The sequence below is a fragment of the Hordeum vulgare genome, chromosome 6H (assembly GCF_904849725.1).
Source record: "Hordeum vulgare subsp. vulgare chromosome 6H, MorexV3_pseudomolecules_assembly, whole genome shotgun sequence".
Lineage (NCBI taxonomy): Eukaryota > Viridiplantae > Streptophyta > Magnoliopsida > Poales > Poaceae > Hordeum > Hordeum vulgare.
Genome location: NC_058523.1, coordinates 129,627,301 through 129,646,772, shown reverse-complemented (window position 1 = coordinate 129,646,772; position 19,472 = coordinate 129,627,301).

The following is a 19,472-nucleotide window of genomic DNA, read 5'->3' as shown; positions in this document are numbered from 1 at the left end:
TCTTCAGTACATGTACTTGTAACGATATCCATTCTTGCGAAACGACAAGATGTGTTTCAATCCCTGTCGAGGACCTCGCGCCCAAATAAGGATAGGACCACATCTTAGGCGTTACAGGAAGCCCCATGCATCGCGCTGGGGTGGATCATCGGAGTTCCGTGCTTGCCAGCTTTCCCTTGTACCTCGTACGGGCGGGGGCTAGGACACGGTTTCTATGCTCGGTTTCGTCCCTGAAGTGCTAAAAATCCTAGCGATTGAGCTTTGTCTCACGGGCTCAGCCCCGTGCACGTCACCTCCTGAGGTCCTTGGTGTCTAGTTCCCACAAGACACCCAGGCGTAAACAGGTGGGCGCAAGGCGCTCTGACCAATTCGCACATATGATAGTCACTTGCGTGTAAAAGGGGTGCTTGAGAATCACGACTCAGGACCTTCACTGGGCCTGTAGCCTCTCAGCTCCTGGTAATCTAGTTGTGGTTAAGATACACAAAGGGTTTGGCCCTGCTGATATAGAGTACAAGGCCTTCATCATAGAGCGGGTGTTTCTTGTGCATTAAGGGGGTGCCTGAGCATCGCGACTCAGGAGCTTCACTGGCCGAGTATCCTCTCACCTCCTGGTAATCGAGTGGTAGTTGAGATACGTGGAGGCTTGGACCCGGCTGATGCAAAGCGCGAAGGATCCTAACGGTGAGTACTAGGGCCCTCGAGGGAGTCACTGGCATGTCAAGGGGGGTGCCTGAGCATTGCAACTCAGGACCTTTATTGGCACTGTAGCCTCTCGCCTCCTGGTAATCCAGTGGCGGTTGAGATACGCGCAAGGTTGGGCCCTACCGACGCAGAGCGCCAAGGCTTCCGGAGGGGAACGTGAAGGCCCTCGAGCGAGTGGCTTGCACGTCAAGGAGGGGGGGTACCTGAGCATCACGACTTAGGACCTTCACTAGTCCTATAGCCTCTCATCTCCTGGTTGTCGACCAGCGGTAAGATACGCACCGGGTTGGGCCCAACCGACGTAGAGCACAAAGGCAAGCAAGAGGAAAACCAAGCGCGGAGATAGACATTATGAATCGCAAGGAGTTATTACAGAATTCAAATTGTTCCATACAATAATGATTTTGCCTCATGCCTCCCTGAGGCAAAGATAATTTGTTTCAAGGCAAGGCAGGGGGCTCCTCGCAGGACTCCTCATCATCTTCGCAGGAGAACTTCTAGAGCAGCGTATGCACGTGGCCCTCCATGGAAGTCGGTAAATCACCACGGGACTCTCACGAACGGGGCCCATCACCTCTTCAAACTCAAAGTGGGGATCGTGAAGGAGGAGATGGTTGAAGACGCGGGTCGTGGCCACTGAGAAAAGGTCTTGACACTCCTCCTCTAGGATGTGGCCCACCTTCTTGACCGCGCCCTCGAGCTCCTTCATGAGGTCGTAAGAAAACTCGGTGTAGCCGGCGTCCTGAGGAACAAAGGAAGACTCAAGCCACATCATGTAGATGGAGCATAGTGCCTGGCGGGCCCTGAGTTCCAGAGACGAGAGCATGGCACGGTCCGATGCCGCCTTCGCATCGGGAGCGGCCCGGACCTACTCCTCCCGGGTAGTCAGCTGTACGTTGGCCTCGGAGACTTAATTCATGTGGGCGTACCGAGCCTCAGCCACCTCGCATTGAAGTGCCTTCAAATGCCCGTGCTCAGCGACCTGCTAGACTGCCGCCCTTGCTAGCTTGAAGCCACGATCGGCGAGCTTCCCTTCACGGGCCTTGGCGGCCTCCTGAAGCGCCTTGCAGTCGGCCTCTGCTTCTTCGCAGTGCTTGTTGAGAACCTCCTTGTAGACAAGGGCGCTCACACAAGAGGCCTTTGCATCGGTGGCCCATCAGAGCGAGGGACTCCGGAGGTGTCGCAGCCTCGGTGCTTCCCGCTGCTGCAACCACAACGGTCCCAACACCCATCGCTTGGGGTATCGGAGGCTCCGGGTCTTAACCCGTATCCGGCATCTACGACATGCTCGTGGAGGCCGTCGCCTCCATCTCTAGGGCCCTCATGGTCAGGACCAGGGGCAACACCGCGATAGCCTTGGCCGACAGCGTTGGCGGTTGGGCTACCGCGGTCCGACGATCGCGTCTCCTCACCGCATGAAGGAGACACGTGGAGATGTACTGGCGCCTGTGCTCCGAGCACGACACCTGGCTTGCACAGGCTACCTCCACGTTCGCCGAGACCCGGAACCATAGACAAGCGCGCCCTCAAGACTTGCATCACCTTCTCCCCAGGGGCGGCCTTCTTCTTCTTCTCCTCGCGGCCACCAGGGAGCATGCGTCAAAGGAGGGGCGGCGTGAGTAAACTAATCATGGTTGAATAGTGTGGGGATGGGCTAAGGTATTTACTCATCCCTGGCGGCCCACTTCTTCTTCTTCTCGGCGGCGGGCGACGCGTCCTGGCCACCCTCATGCGTCGCCCCGCCACCGCGAGAGGGGTGCTCGACGCGGTGCCTGACAAGCTCGCCCTCCCTTCCCTCCTTCCTGGGAGCCCGAGGGCCCCCAGGGAAGTAAGGCCGTCGCTGAGAGAGGCACAACACCATCGTCGGGGGCTCCCGTCGCCAACAAATCGGTCGTTGCACGACCCGGTCCTGCTCCATCTCCTGAGGCCATGGGCTCAGGGGGGTCGTCCGGCGCCGCTCATCCACAGTGGTGTCATCCCCAAGATTGCATAGGGGCGGATGGAGGTTGGGTGGAGGAATCCAGCCGTCGTCTTCGTCCCCTTCGGTCACCTTTGAGTCCTAGTCGTTGTCGTCTTTGCCTAAGGACTACACTATGATGGGGGAGCCCTTGTGCGGCCCGACGAGCCCCATTCATCGAAGGCGGGCATTTTCGCGGCCATTCCCTCCATGTCGTCATAGGAGTACATCGGCAGCATTGCGTGCGGGAGGTCCTCGGGCAGGGACCTAGTAGAGCCCCCAAGGATCCGTCTAGCTCGTCGTACATGAGGCTGCTGACGTGTAGGCGCATCAGGTCTCCACCATCGGTGAAATCCCACAAGGGGCGCGAGTGCTCCTAAAGCGGCGTGATGTGATGCCCCAGGAATTCCTTGATAATCATCGCCCCTGTTAGGCGGGCCTCTTCGAGGGAGGTAATTTGCTCCTGGATGGGACCCACCCTCGGGTCGGTGAGCTTGTGGCTCCACATGGGGGTTTGCTCTGGCGGACCCAAGGGAGCCCCCTAGAGCTAGCTCTCCCGGCGCACGTCCATGAACACCTAGTGTTTCTGGTAGATCTCGACCTTCTTCCCAGTCTTCAGGTGGGTTCCTGTGCCCCCGACATCAACGGAGGAGGCGCATGCGGAGCGCTGTCTCTGGTCGGTGAACCGCAAGATGAAAAAGTGACGGAAGAGCGCCACCGAGGACCTCATGCCCACGAAGGCATTGCAGCAAAAGGTGAAGATGGCCAGGAGGAGGATGGAGTTGGGTTGAAGGTGTAGAGCTTGGATCTAGTAATGGGAAAGGATGGCGTAGAAGAAGTCAGAGAACGGTGGGCCCAACCTCGTGTAAATGTTGTGGAGGAAGAAGGGTTAGGCAGTCTTCACCAGGGTGCCCAGCGTTGCTAAGCCCGACCAGATGGCGGTTGCTCTCCCCTCATTCGTATCGCCGGCCACCAGCAGGAGCATCGAGTCCAGATCCTCCACCTTGGAGACGTGGGAAGGCATGAGAGCAGGCCAGGTGGCGGCAGGGCTCACGGCGGAAACCGCGGCTTTCCCTTTCTTACCAGGCGAGCGCTATCCATAGACTGAAGCCGCAAGAGGGGTGAGAAGGTGACTTGCTCGGACATTGGACCTCGCGTGTCTTGCACGGAGGAATAAGGCGCACAAAGTTGGGAATGGCATGGAGGTGAATAATGACGTCTCCATCCTGTGTGCCTGCTTTATGTCAACTTGGGAAGATACCAAAGAACTGCGAAAAGGCACGGTGCCCGCGCCCCGTCGTGCGCCACACGTTTGTCCTGGCCTGCAGGCGATAAGAGCCCGCACTACCTCACCTCAGGACTGCTGGGTTGTAAACGCCACGGGCTCACGGGCTACTGTCGCGGCTCTAGGATCGGGGGTACCTAGGCCGGCCTACCTTTGGCCTAGGGCCGAGTGCATCATATGAGCCCGGGGATGCTCCGCATTAAGGCCCGGGGGTCCGGCCCTTGTGAGGGCCCCTTCCTCGTGAAGGCCAATCATTGAGTTCCCCTAGACCATTTCTCGTGGGGCTCGGATCGAGGAGGCGCCTCCTCACGTTCCTTCCCCAAGGGGCGGACTCACCGAGGGTGGCCTGCCGAGGTTCCACGGCTCAACCTCCTCACATGGGTGATGTGGTCCACGCTGCAAGGTACCAGGGTCGGTGCCAGCGGGCACGGACAGAGAAGCTTTCTCCTTTGGTGCTAAGGGAGCCGAACCAGCTGTGGGTTCCCAAAGCAACCCCCATAGGTTCCCCGATCGGTTCTAGAGGTCCAAAGCTGGGGGCTCGGAAGGAAGGAGGTAACCCCCGAGCCCACCAGCATGTCATGGAGATGGGCTTTTGTAGGCGAAGTCCACCTTTGTCACGGCAGGACGTAGTCTTGTCCCCCTTTGAAAATGGCCGTTGTGGCAACCCTTCCAACCAATTGTGTTTTCGGGGAAGAGGACCAAGGCTAGTATAAAAGAGAAGCCCCAACTCCATAGCGGGGGATCCTCATTTTTTCGACTATGGCAAGAACCCTCCTTTGTACTCATCTTCCACCTCAAGAAATCTATACAAGTATGAGTAGGGTTTTACACCACAAGGTGGCCTGAACCTGGGTAAACTATTTGTGTGTTCTAGTTTGCTTCCCTTAGCTCCAGCCACCGAAGAGTCGCCATGAAGACGAGAGGTACAACAAGGTAGGAGGGCGAGCGCATCCCAGAGTTCAAACCTTTTTGGGTCCGCGGAAACCCGATTCCAACAAAGACCATGTGGAAGGTCTCATGACACATCTCGTGGGAACCACGAAGGAACTCATCAGCCCGCCTAACCACGTACTTTGCCAACGCGTCAGCAAGCTTCCCGAAGAAAAGGGACAGACTAACATTAGTCATCTCTTGGACGTCATTGGAGAAGGCGCACTCCTCGAAGACCATCTCTGCGAGGTGGGTAGAAATCTTACCGACGGTGTCAACGAGCTGTTTCATCCATAGCTTGGTGTTCTCCTGTAGCTCGCTGGAAGTGCGCGCGGCTGAAACAAGCAACACCTTCTCCTTCAGTGGTTCCTCGAGCAGCTCATGACCCTTGGTCTTTTCCACCTTGAGATTGTCCTAGTAGGTGCTCACCTTCACTCGTAGGTCAGCATTGGCGTTTGTGGCATCACTCAATGCCTTGGTCTTATCGGAGAGCCTAACCTGCTGGTCCATCAGAGTGAGGGTCACCTTCTGTATGTCGTGCTTCAGCTTCAATGCCTCTTGGCGGGACGAGGCAAGGTCCAACTCCAACTGTTGCACCTTTCCCTCCAACGCGTCGTTGGCGGACCTGGCAGCTTTGGTAGCCACAATAGCTTCTTCTTGAGGTCGTCCTTATGCTTCAATTCCAACTCTCGGATCTGGCTCTTGGGGCCAGCCTTGAGGGCTAACTCACAGGCCGCAAGTTCCTCTTCGTGGGAATCAAGTTGGACCTTGCGCGCGATCAGCTCAGCTTTAGTCTTGGAAAGGGACTCCTCGGATTCCCACCAGGTCTTCTATGCCTCAGCCTTCTAGTTTATGAATGCAATTTGGTCCTTGACACGGTCCTCTCGTTCCTCGCTGCCGAAAGCCCTCTCCAATGTAAGATAGAATGGCGTGCTCCTTAGCCTCGTCGTTTCTGCCAAACGGGTCGACTCCCACTTCCCCTTTGGCGGTAACAACAGTGTCGTCAATGGCTTCCTCCTGGGAGGAGACCTTGAGAATCGGTTCTTCTGGAAAGCTAATGAAATGCAAGTGTCCCACCTTGAGGTACCGGCTTGGAGGTGGTGCCTCTGACGTTAACGGGCCAGAGGCAGCCCGACTGGATGCCTCGGTCATGACGAATGCGCCCACTCGACGCGCCCTCGGGCAGAAGTGCTCTTGGAGTAAGTCAGCACTTCCACACACAGCCCATCAGAGCAAGTACAATAGAGTTGAGTCAGCTGGCTATAAGAAATAAACTAATATATTTTTATTTAGTTAGAGGAAAGAGAAGAGGAGAGAGAAGGTAAGCGGACTCTTAGCTAAGAGCCAGTTCTAGCACGTGCTCCTAGGCATTTTATGAGTATGAAAGGTGGACCATATAATAAAGAAATAGTACACTTTTGGAATAAACTATTGTACATGTTGGCTATAAGGTAAGCTATAGATGACATGGCAATGGCTTATAGCCAACACTGGCTATACTATTGTACTTGCTCTCAGCGGTTTTCTTGCCAGCTTCCTTGGTGACATTAGGGTCGGCCTCTTCCTCTGCCGCAATCCGACTCACCTCTTTAGCGGCATCCTTGGCGATCTCCTCCACGCTAGCGCCTACGCTCGAGCCATTGGGTGGAGGCAGATCTACAATGCCAAGAAAATTGGACTTTGGGAAGTTCAAGAAGACACAAAATAAGATATAAGGTTAAGGTTCCAGCAATAAGGGACTTACACGTGGGTTCTTTTTGAGGAGGGGAGCCCTCCCCTCCCGCAACATCGATTGTCGTTGCATGACCACCATCAACACCACTTGCCGACGCGTCCTCCATGTGAACAGGCTCATTATTGCCGGGGAGCCCCCCTCCAGGGTCGAGCATTCGTGGGTCATCTCCGAGCGCTCCGACCCCGTGTGAAGTGGGATGGAGGTGACGTAGTCAACACTCGCATCTGCATTCAATGTCGGGTGCAGGGGCTGGCCGATGGGCTAAGGTCTATGACCTCCCGCTCCAGCGTAGAGTTTATCGGATCCCTCATGGTGGGTGCGGGTTTCACCCTCTTGTCCATCCGCTTTGCCAAGATCTCCTCATCCCTGTAGAAGCAGCAACAACAAGTTCGCCAAGAAGACCATAAGAATTGAAATAAAGTTTCACAATGAACACTTACTCATCATGTTCCTCCGACGAGCTGAGGGCGGACAAGTCCCACATTCGCCCTCCGTGAGCAGAAGGAGCGATAGATGGTGTGGTTTCCCTGGATCGTGCATATAACACGGTGGATCTGGAAGGCCTCCACGCCTGCGCAGAGGCACTCGCCGCACGTGTTGCAATAGTCCGCCTCGTGCGCTGCGGATGGGTGACATCAGAGGCAGGGTCTTTTCTTCCTCACCGACCTTTGGCGAAGTGCAAGGCTGGACCATTTGCCGGATCGTGGCCCTGCAGAGAATGCCAGGTCTTTTCATGTGGGGGCATGTGCACTTGAGACTCCTCGGGTCCCGGTTCCATGTCTCCCAAGGCCTGATCGCCTCTCGGAAGTTCGTCCAACAAGTCGAGCACCGACGTTTCTTCATTCCGCTCCTCCTTGCTGGTGGTCTACTTGTCATAACCCTAGAAATTGTTTGCAATTAGTTGCATCAACATCCATGGATCATGTATATTTTAAAATGAATTTGAGTTGGGGACTGCCAAACCCTAGCACCACATTGAAAAAATGACTTCGAACTAATATAATTTTCAATATATCCTTAATGGTCTTCATTAATGTCCATGATTTTTTATAAATTTTGGAAACAACATAAATGAGGTGATGCACATTTAATAAAAATCATTTGGCATTTTAAAATAACCCAAGTTTGCTTTTTTAATTGGCCTAGAAATTGGTATAGATATTTTAAGAGCTCTAAAATTTCAGAAACTTAACGTGGGGCTTGCTTCTATTATGCTTTGCATCCATAACTATTTTCAGGAATTTTGCAAATGACATAGTATTTTTACTAAATCCAAATAGAGATCTATTAATTAGAAAAGAAAACCAGAAATAGGAAAGGCCTACCTCGATTTACGTGGAGTTTCGGCCCACCCACCTGGCGCTGCCTGTCTTCTTCCTCCTCGTCAGGAGGAAAAGTCATGGCAGAGCGTGCGTTGCCGGCCACCACCTCCTGCTTCGACGTGTCCCAACCATCCTCACCATCATATGCTCGCGACGGAGATGCCCTCGACCCCTTCTCCACTTCCCCTCGCTATCCGGCCTCTCTCTCGCCCTCTAGCTCTCTCTTTTGAGCTGCCCCGAGATCATGTAGTCGCTGCCGTAGGTTGCTCGCGTGGCCATCGTTGCCTCCTCGTCGCGTTGTCATGTCCAGAATCATCGCAGATGTCCTCCTCATCCCCGAGCTGAAGATCGATTCCTAGGGTGCCCTGCAGCCTCGCCATCGCCATCTTCTTTCCCGCCGTTCAGCGGACCTCCCCGTCGTCGATTTGCTGCAGTCAGGCCTTCCCCGAGCAAGTTGGTCATGTGCACAAGTTCGTTGTGAGGCCGCCGTCATTTTCCATCTTCTCCCCCTCCTTGATTTCTCCCTATAGGTCATAGTTCCACCCGAGCACTGCTCGCCGCCGTCCATGATGCCATCATGCCTAGAGCATCCAAAGCTCGCTTATGAGCACGTGATCGACCTCCTGAAGGTCCTAGGACGTCGTAGAGCCACTTAGCATGCCTCCCTGCACACCCCAGCCTCGTCCATGTTGAGATCGTGCTTCAGCCCCCGTGGACACCATCGCACCATCGTTGCAGTGCACCACAACTGATGTCGCTTGTTGGGTTCGATGTGCGCGAGCTTGCGCTTCGCATAGAACCCCTCTGCCACTCAAATGGTCATCAGAATGCAGTTTCCGATGACCTCCATCGCGTTTTTTATCGCCGGTGTTGAGCCGCCGGTGGGATTGGTCCCGTTTGACCAGGGTTTGACCTCCCTGGGTCAGTGACACGTGGGTCCAGTCCCTAACTAATTCTAGTTAGAGTTACTCTTTGCGTTAAGTAACTAGATTAACTAATTGCTGGACCCCAATGCCTAATACTAGTAATTAGGTTAATATAATCCTTGTTAAGTGAGAGTGTCACTAGTGTGTGGACCCCACACGTCAGGTTTGACTAGGAGGACCCTATTGACCAGATGACGTCAACATGACACGATGATGACGCTATAAAACTTTTCTTGTATATTAAATAGTGAGGAAATTCCAGAAAATATTTAGAACTTCTAAAATTATAGAAAATAATATATAACTCACATTAAAATAATGTATATATTAAAATTTATCACAAAAATCCAATGAATCTGTTTATGGCATTATCATGTATGTTAGAGCAACTTATGCCCTTTGTTTAGGACAATTTTTATAAACGAAAACTAAATAAACACATATGGAGTTTGAATTTGGACTTCGGTTCAAACAAACTTCATTTAATCTGGTTCCTAGATGCATTAGCTCAAACAACAACATATTTTCATGAAGTTAATGTTGTTCTTTTCCTCTTTGTTGGTGTTATTCTCTCTCGGTAGATGGTGTTTCTGATGTTGTGATCATTGACACTCATGAAGAGAAGTGCTATCTTCAGAACTGTCAGGCAAGCAACTCCCCTTGAGCATACTCATATAAACCCACTCTCTCGCTCCTGCTCTCTTTTACTTCATTAGGACAACAATGATTCAAGTGTTACATGTTCCGGTAATTCAATCCATTCCTCTACCTGACCTATCTTTGTCACAGTAAATAGTTGAAACTAATTAGCATGAGTAGCAACTTCTTGAGCCTTGTTGTGCTTACTCATCCATGTGTGCTTAGTGTGCGTGCTATACGTAAAGTCATGTTGGGTCTCATCCATCTGGGTGATGAATCCGAATAGATGCGTTCATGTTTTCTTGTGTGAGAGCTAAGTGTGTGAATACGATTTCGTAAAGGTAGCGATGAGAGGCTATGTAGGAGTACATGGCGGGTTATCTCATTGAGACCGTCCTTAAGAACTGAGTTTTGTGTATGTTATCCAAGAGAAGATACTACCACACATTTCAATGCTTAAGTGTCCCTCTCAAATTATCAATCCCCTTGGTATTTGTCTAGGAATTGCGACTAGTTTTTGGTATTTGTAGGAAAAGTGTTAGTTGCCGTGCTTAGCGCTGCCCGATGGGGCGGGATGTGATTCAGTATATACACAGTGGCACAGTGTACCAAGTGGCACCCAAAGAGTGGGCTTGTGGAACCTTGCGCGCATCGTTTGAGGTTGTAGAGGAAACTTCGGCTGGACTTCCTTGCGGGTTTAATCTTAAATAGGCGATATACCTAGACTAGGGTCTTGTGTGGTTAACAGTCGTGGCCGATGCCCACGCTAGTGCTTCTGCTTGAAGGTTGCCGAGATGCATTATTTCCATATGGTGATAAGTGGTGAGAGTGTGTGTGAGGAACTATACCTCTGCAGGGTGAATTAATCTATTTGAATAGCCGCATCCTCGGATATGGACTACTTGGAAAACTTATGTTGTACAAAGACAACTTGAAATGGATACTCTAAAATATGCAAGATAAGTGTGAGTGTTATGGATGGCCTTCTCGTAGGGAGATAAGAGTGGATCCATACGATGTATTGATTTGGTGAATATGGGGACTCGTATGCGCTATCCCACCTCAAAGATACTACTTGTAGTCATAGTACATTTTAGCGAAGCGTCAAAGCTGGCTTCTTGCAATAAACTCCACAACCCCTTGTTGATAATGATGCATATTTAGTTAATTCTGATGTAAGTCTTGCTGAGTACTTTTGTACTCACGGTTGTTTAATATGTTTTTGTAGAGGAGACATTAGTCTCACTATTGGTTCTACACGATGTGTTCGATGTTGATCGAAATAGCTTGGGAATACCAGAGAGAGGTATGGCTCCTTTGGGAGGGTCGTTGTAGATTTTCAGGCTCCTCTAGCCACTTTTAGTAGATGTCTATACTCAGACATTTTGTGCTTCCGCTTGTTGCTTGTATGACTTGAGTGTTGGGTCATGTGACCCCTATTTATAATATCACACTATGTTGACTCTTATGAGTCTTTAATAAATGCTTGAGTCTTAGAGTTGTGTTCTGATGCCATGTTGTAGCTACACATATCGTGCATATTGCGTGTATGTTTTGAAATGCATTGTATGTGTGGGATTCGGCTCCTAGTTGTGTGCCTTTAATAGCCCTCTCTACAAGGATATTCCTCTTTGTGTTTCCATCGAGCCATGGTAGCTTGCTAATGCTCCGGACACGTTGATTGATCGGCGTGTATCCTTCTTTGCTGCTATGTCTGTCCCCACGGGGAAATGTCACAATATGTAATGGAGTCCATGTAGCCTGCTATGATTCGCCTACACGCAGTTGATGATAGAAATGTCTCATGGTATAATGGAATCCGTGTAGCTTGCGATGACTCTTCTACATGCACTTGATGACCAACACCTGCGCTGTTGGGTTACATATGCATGTTCCTATACAGATGTGCCACTTGGGTTTATAACTAGTCATGTCGACCCGAGTTCTCTGACATTTGAATGCTAGAGACATATTCATATACATGAGCCAAAAGACACAAATGGTCCCGGCCAAGGTAAGGTAGTAGCCGTGGGGATTACCGTGCGTGAGGTCGCAAAGTGATGTGATATGTTACATGCTAGATTCTTATGACTTAGGATCGGGTCCCGACATTCATCATCATCATCCCCACGCACGGTAGCGGTGAATGATACTTGTGATGTGCGTTGGATTTACGTGAAGAGGAACGGGTTATCTCAATACAATGTGGGTAAGTACTTCCCTCCATTAGGAAACCAAGGTATACCAATAGGAATATCAATCCTCAACCATCTTCAACGGCTGCCCACAAAAGAGCAAACAACTTGCACCCAACACGGACAAGAGGGTTGTCAATCCCCTTGATCTCGTTATTTGCAAGCAAATGAGGTGTGTAGATAATTGTAGATAGTTGTGACTTGAAAAATAAAACAAAAGACAAATAATAATAGCAAGGAAGTTATAAGTTTTCTGAATATACAGGTGAATAAAGTCGGGGCCATAGTGTTCTCTAGTGGCATCTCTCATGAAAGCAACATATGGTGGGTAAACAAATTACTATTGGGCAATTGATAGAACATCACATAGTTATGCGTTTTTCACGGCACTGATCATGTGTATATAGGCATCACTTCCAAAAGAAAATAGGCTGACTCGTGCCTGCAGCTACTACTATTACTCCACCCATCGACCGCTATCGAGCATGCATCTAGAGTATTAAATAAAACAAAGTAATGCTTGAAGAAAAATGACATGATTTAGATAAAGTAAACTCGGCTAATATGAATAAACCCCACTGTTTTAACCTTAGTGGCTGCAACACAAACATGCAACTTGTCCTCTTCTATCATTGGAATATACAAACTCGCCACGTTGAACCCACTACAACACACCCCTCCCACTGAAGAAATACCAAACTAATTGGCCAAAGAAATTAAATAGATCTGAGCGAATTCTGAAGCTATGATAATCATGCAAATAAGAATCATAAAACTCGGAGAAGACTCAAATCATGAATAATATGAACATAATCCAACAATTCATCGGATCCCAACAAACACACCATACAAAACAATTACATCAGATAGACCAAAGCGAAGATGCGATCATTGTATTGAAGAACGAGAGAGAGAGAGAGAGGGATAGATAGATAGATAGATAGATAGATAGATATATAGTTAGATAGATAGATATATAGAGAGCCAGATAGATACTAACTACGTACCCATAGGTCTGTGGTGAACTACTCACACATCATCACGAGGCCACCAAGGTTGACGAAGAGGACCTCTGTGGTCAGTCCCCCTCCGAGAGGGTGTCGGAACGGAGCTCCACATGGGATCGCCATGGAATAGACACTTGCAGCAGCGTAAAAAGTGTTTGGCAATGATCTTTAGGGCTTCTGGAATATTTGTGAATTTATAGGCTAGAGAACAGGGCAAGAGGGGCCATAGGGAAGCGCCAAGGCATCAGGACGCGACCTGCCCTGGGGATTACTAGTGTGAGTGGGCGCACGGGCACGATCCTACCTCTTGAGCTTGCGTTGGTTTTTCCCTTGAAGAGGAAAGGGTGATGCAGCACAGTAGCAGTAAGTATTTCCCTCAGTTTGAGAACCAAGGTATCAATGCAGTAGGAGTATCAAGACAAGTCTCCAAAGTACCTGCGCAAAAACAAACAAACTTGCACCCAACGCTATAAAGGGGTTGTAAATCCCTTCACGGTTAATTGCAAGGTGAGATCTGAAGGTGGAAAGTGCAACAAAGTAAAAGTGTAGAGCTGAAAATACTATGTGAAGTAGACCCGGGGGCCATAGTGTTCACTAGAGGCTTCTCTCAAGATATCAAATATTACTGTGGGTGAACGAATTACTGTCGAGCAATTGATAGAACCGTGCAAATTCATGATGATATCTAAGGAAGTGATCATACATATAGGCATCACGTCCAAGACAAGTAGACCGATACTTTCTGCATCTACTACTATTACTCCACACATCGACCGCTATCCAGCATTCATCTAGTGTATTGAGTTCATAACAAACAGAGTAACACCTTAAGCAAGATGACATGATGTAGAGCGATAAATTCATGCAATAGATATAAACCCCATCTTTTTACCCTTGATGGGAACAACACGATGCGTGCCGCGCTACCCCTTTTGTCACTTGGTGAGGACAACGCACGGTATGAACCCAAAACCAAGCACTTCTCCCATTGCAAGAATTACAGATCAAGTTGGCTAAATGAAACGCACAACTCGAAGAGAATTACAAGGATACGAAATGATGCATATAAGAGATCATAGGAGACTCAAATAATATTCATAGATAATCTGATCATAACTCCACAATTCATCAGATCTCAACAAACACACCGCAAAAGAAGAATACATTGGATAGATCTCCATGAAGATCATGGAGAACTTTGTATTGAAGATCCAAGAGAGAGAAGAAGCCATCTAGCTACTAGCTATGGACCCGAAGGTATGTGGTGAACTACTCACGCATCATTGGAGAGGAAGTGGTGTTGATGAAGAAGCCCTCCGTGTTCGAATGCCCCCTCCGTCAGGGCACCAGAACGGTCCCCAGATGGTATCTTGCGGAGACAGAAGCTTGCGGCGGCGGAAAAGTATTTTCGTGGCTCTCTCTGGTGGTTTCAGATTTTTGGAGAATTTATAGGCGGAAGAGGTAGGGCAAAGGAGCCACGGGGGGCCCTCAATCCTGCTAGGCGCGCCCCTCCAGGCCGCGCGTAGGGGGCTTGTGACCTTCCCCGGGGTCCTTTGCCTTGGTTCTCAAGTTCCATGCGTATCTTCTGTTATGGAAAAAATCATTCCGCAGGTTTTATTCCGTTTGGACTCCGTTTAATATTCTCCTCTGAAAAAGGTCAAAAACACGGAAAAAATAGGAACTGGCACTTGGCACTGAGTTAATAGGTTAGTCCCAAAAAAGATATAAAATAGCATATTCATGCATACAAAATATCCAAAGTTGACAAGATAATAGCATGGAACCATAAAAAATTATAGATACATTGGAGACGTATCAAGCATCCCCAAGCTTAACTCCTGCTCGTCCTCGAGTAGGGAAGTGATAAAGACTGAATTTTTGACGTGGAATGCTACCTAACATATTTGTCCTTTGTAACTTCTTTCTTGTGACATGAATGTTCAGATCCTTAAGATTCAAAACAATAGTTTACTATTGACATGAAAACAATAATACTTCAAGCAAACTAGCAAGGCAATCATGAAATTTTGAAATAACAAGGCCAAAGAAAGTTATCCCTACAAAATCATATAGTCTGGCTATGCTCCATCATCCCCACACAACGAATTTAAATCATGCACAACCCCGGTATTGGCCAAGTAATTGTTTTCGCACTCTTACTTTCTCATACTTTTTCAACTCTCACGCAATACATGAGCGTGAGCCATGGATATAGCACTATAGGTGGAATAGAGTGTGGTGGAGGTTGTGAGGCAAAAAGGAGGAGATGGTCACATCGACTCGGCGTATCAAAGGGCAATGGAGATTCCCATCAATAGATATCAAAGTGAATGAGTACGGATTACCATGCAACGGATGCACTTAGAGCTATAAGTGTGTGAAAGCTCAAAAGGAGAACTAGTGGGTGTGCACCCAACTTGCTTGCTCACGAAGACCTAGGGCAATTTTGAGGAAGCCCGTCATTGGAATATACAAGCCAAGTTATATAATGAAGATTCCCACTAGTATATGGAAGAGTCAAAACAGGAGATTGTGTATCATGAAGATCATGGTGCTATTTTGAAGTACAAGTGTCGAAAAAGATAGTAGCATTGTCCCTTCTCTATTTTTCTCTCTTTTTTTTGGGCTCTTTGGGCTCTTTTCATTTTTTTTGTGGGCATCTTTGGCCTCTCTTTTTTCCTCACATGGAACAATGCTCTAATAATGATGATCATCACACTTTTATTTACTCACAACTCATTACTTAGAGCAATGATGACTCTAAAGGAGATGCCTCCGGCAGTGTACCAGGATGTGCAACGATCTAGCTTGGCATATGACGTTGAAACATCTCGCTAGCTATCTTACGATCATTCAATGGAAATATGAAAGTGAAGGCACAAGTCATGAGACGGAACGGTGGGAGTTGCATGGCAATATATCTCGGAATGGCTATGAAAATGCCATAATAGGTAGGTATGGTGGCTGTTTTGAGGAAGGTATATGGTGGGTTTCTGCACTGGCAAAAGTTGCGCGGTACTAGAGAGGCTAGCAATGGTGGAAGGTGAAAGTGCATCTACACCATGGACTCACATTAGTCATGAAGAACTCATATACTTATTGCGAAAGTTTTATTAGTAATCGAAACAAAGTGCTAAACGCATACTCCTAGGGGAAGGGTTGGTAGGTGTTAACCATCGCGCGATCCTGACCGCAACACAAAGGATGACAATCAATAAATCAATTATGCTCCGACTTCCTAACATAGCGGTTCACCATACGTGCATGCTACGGGAATCACTAACCTCAACACAAGTATTTCTAGATTCACAACACCCTACTAACATAACTCTAATATTACCAAATCCATGTCTCAAAACTAATTGTGAGGAATCAAACTTTTGTTACTAATCAATGCACATAATATGGAAATTTTCATTATATCCTCTTTGGATGCATATCATCTTTAGGACTACTTTCATAGCACACGCCAATTACCAAGTTACTTAGAGAGAGCACTCTCAAAAAGATATAAGTGAAGATCGAGAGTTATTATTTCTCCAAAATATGACACCGCCGTGCTCTAAAAATATCTAAGTGAAGCACTAGAGCAAAATTATCTAGCTCAAAAGATATAAGTGAGGCACATGTGAGCTAAATTGCCTAACTCAAAAGATATAAGCGAAGCTCAATGAGTATTCTAGCAAATTCACGATGAGTGCATGTCTCTCTCAAAAAGGTGTGCATCAAGGATGATTGTGACACAACAAAAAGAAAATACTCCTATAATACACGACGCTCCAAGCAAAACACATATCATGTGGTGAATAAAAATATAGCTCCAAGTAACGTTACCAATGGATTGAACACGAAAGAGGGGATGCCTTCCCGGGGCATCCCCAAGCTTAGGATTTTTGGTGTCCTTGAATTTGGCTTGGGGTGCCTTGGGCATCCCCAAGATTGAGCTCTTTCCACTCTTTATCCCATTGTCCATGAGAACATCACCCAAAACTTGAAAACTTCACAACACAAAACTTAAGCAGAAACTCGTGATATCATTAGCACAAGAAAAAAAACTACCAACTCTTTAGGTACTGTAGCAAACTTGATTTCTATTTAGATTGATGTTAGATTACTGTATTCTCACTTTTCCAAGGCTAGTACCCCCCGATACTATCCATAGTTTCATCAAAATAAGCAATCGACACAACAAAAACAGAATCTGTCAAAAACAGACTAGTCTGTAGCAATCTGTATACTTCGTATACTTCGGGTATCTCAAAAATTCTGAAACATTATGAAAATTAGGGCAATTGGCACAACTCAAAAGCTATTTATTGATAAGAATTAAAAATAATTTCGTGAGCGCAAAGTTTCTGTCTTTTTTTGCAAGATCAAACAACCATCACCAAAACTAGTCATAAAGGTTTTGCTTGGCTCAAACACAAAAATAAATACACACAAAAACACAATCATAACATAATTATGATGGTGTGGACACAACAAAACAGAAAGCAAAAAGAAAAGATAAATTCATTGGGTTGCCTCCCAACAAGCGCTATTGTTTAAAGCCTTTTAGCTAGGCATTGATAATTCAATGATGCTCACATAAAAGACAAGAATTGAAGCACAACGAGAGCATCATAAAGCATGTGAAAATCACATCTAAGTCTAACATACTTCCTATGCATAGGCATTTTATAGGAAAACAAATTATCAAGACAAGCAATAACGACCATATGCAAGGAAGAAGAAAGAGGCAATAAGAATCTCAACATAACGAGAGGTGATTTAGTGATATGAAAGTTTCTACCACAATATTTTCCTCTCTCATAACAATTACATGTGGGATCATATTCAAATTCAACAATATAGCTATCACATAGGATATTCTTTCCATGATCCACATGCATGCAAAGTTGACGCTCTTCAAAAATAGTGGGATTATCATCAACTAAAGTCATGACTTCTCCAATCCCACTTTCAATATTACTGCAAATATCATAATCATCATGAGGCTTAAACAAATTTTCAAGATCATAAGAAAAATCATTACCCCAATCATGATAATTGCAACAAGTAGTGGACATAGAAAAACTAGCATCCCCAAGCTTAGGGTTTTGCATATTTTTAGCATGATTGTCATTAATAGAAATTATAATGAAATCATTGCAATCATGCTTTTAATTCAAGGAGCCCTCGTGAATCACTTCATAAATTTCTCCATCACAATTTTCAGATTCACGCATCTCAAGCAAAACTTCATAAAGATAATCTAGTGCACAAAACTCACTAGCAATTGGATCAACATAATTGGATCTCTTAAAGAGATTAGCAAGTGGATGAGGATCCATATCAATAGATTTTCAGCAAGCAAAGATGCAAGCATATTAAAGGCACATAGCACACAAGCAAAGGAAAGGCAAACGAAAAAGGCAAAGAAAAATATATTTTTTTGTTTTTCAGAAGTGGGGGAGAGGAAAACGAGAGGCAAAGGCAAAAAAGGTAAATGCAAGAGATGATATTGCGACAGTTACCTGGATAAGCTTCACTTAGAATAGTCCCCGGTGCCAGAAATTGACACGTCGAAGGGAGACTATTCTTGAGTTGATACTCCCCGGCAACGACGCCAGAAATTCTTCTTGCTACCTCTTGAGCTTGCGTTGGTTTTTCCCTTGAAGAGGAAAGGGTGATGTAGCACAGTAGCAGTAAGTATTTCCCTTAGTTTGAGAACCAAGGTATCAATCCAGTAGGAGTATCAAGACAAGTCTCCAAAGTACCTACGCAAAAACAAACAAACTTGCACCCACCGCTATAAAGGGGTTGTCAATCCTTTCACGATTAATTGCAAGGTGAGATCTGAAGGTGGAAAGTGCAACAAAGTAAAAGTGTAGAGCTAAAAATATGATGTGAAGTAGACCCGGGGGCCATAGTGTTCACTAGAGGCTTCTCTCAAGATAGCAACTATTACAGTGGGTGAACGAATTACCGTCGAGCAATTGATAGAACCGTGCAAGTCATGATGATATCTAAGGGAATGATCATATGTATAGGCATCACGTCCGAGACAAATAGACCAATACTTTCTGCATCTACTACTATTACTCCACACAGCGACCGCTATCCATCATGCATCTAGTGTATTGAGTTCATAACAAATAGAGTAACGCCTTAAGAAGATGACATGATGTAGAGGGATAAATTCATGCAATAGATATAAACCCCATCTTATTACCCTTGATGGCAACAACACGATGCATGCCTTGCTACCCCTTCAATCACTGGGTGAGGACACCGCATGGTATGAACCCAAAACCAAGCACTTCTCACATTGCAAGAATTATAGATCAAGTTGGCCAAACGAAACCCACAACTCGAAGAGAATTACAAGGATACGAAATCATGCATATAAGAGATCAGAGGAGACTCAAATAATATTCATAGATAATCTGAACATAAATCCACAATTCATCGGATCTCGACAAACACACCGCAAAAGAAGATTACATCGGATAGATCTCCATGAAGATCATGGAGAACTTTGTATTGAAGATCCAAGAGAGAGAAGAAGCCATATAACTACTAGCTATGGCCCCGAAGGTCTATGGTGAACTACTCACGCATCATCTGAGAGGCAGTCGTGTTGATGAAGAAGCCCTACGTGTCCGAATCCCTCCTCCGGCAGGGCACCAGAACAGTCTCCAGATGGGATCATGCGGAGACAGAAGCTTGCAGCGGCGGAAAAGTATTTTCATGGATCTCTCTGGCGGTTTCAGATTTTTGGAGAATTTA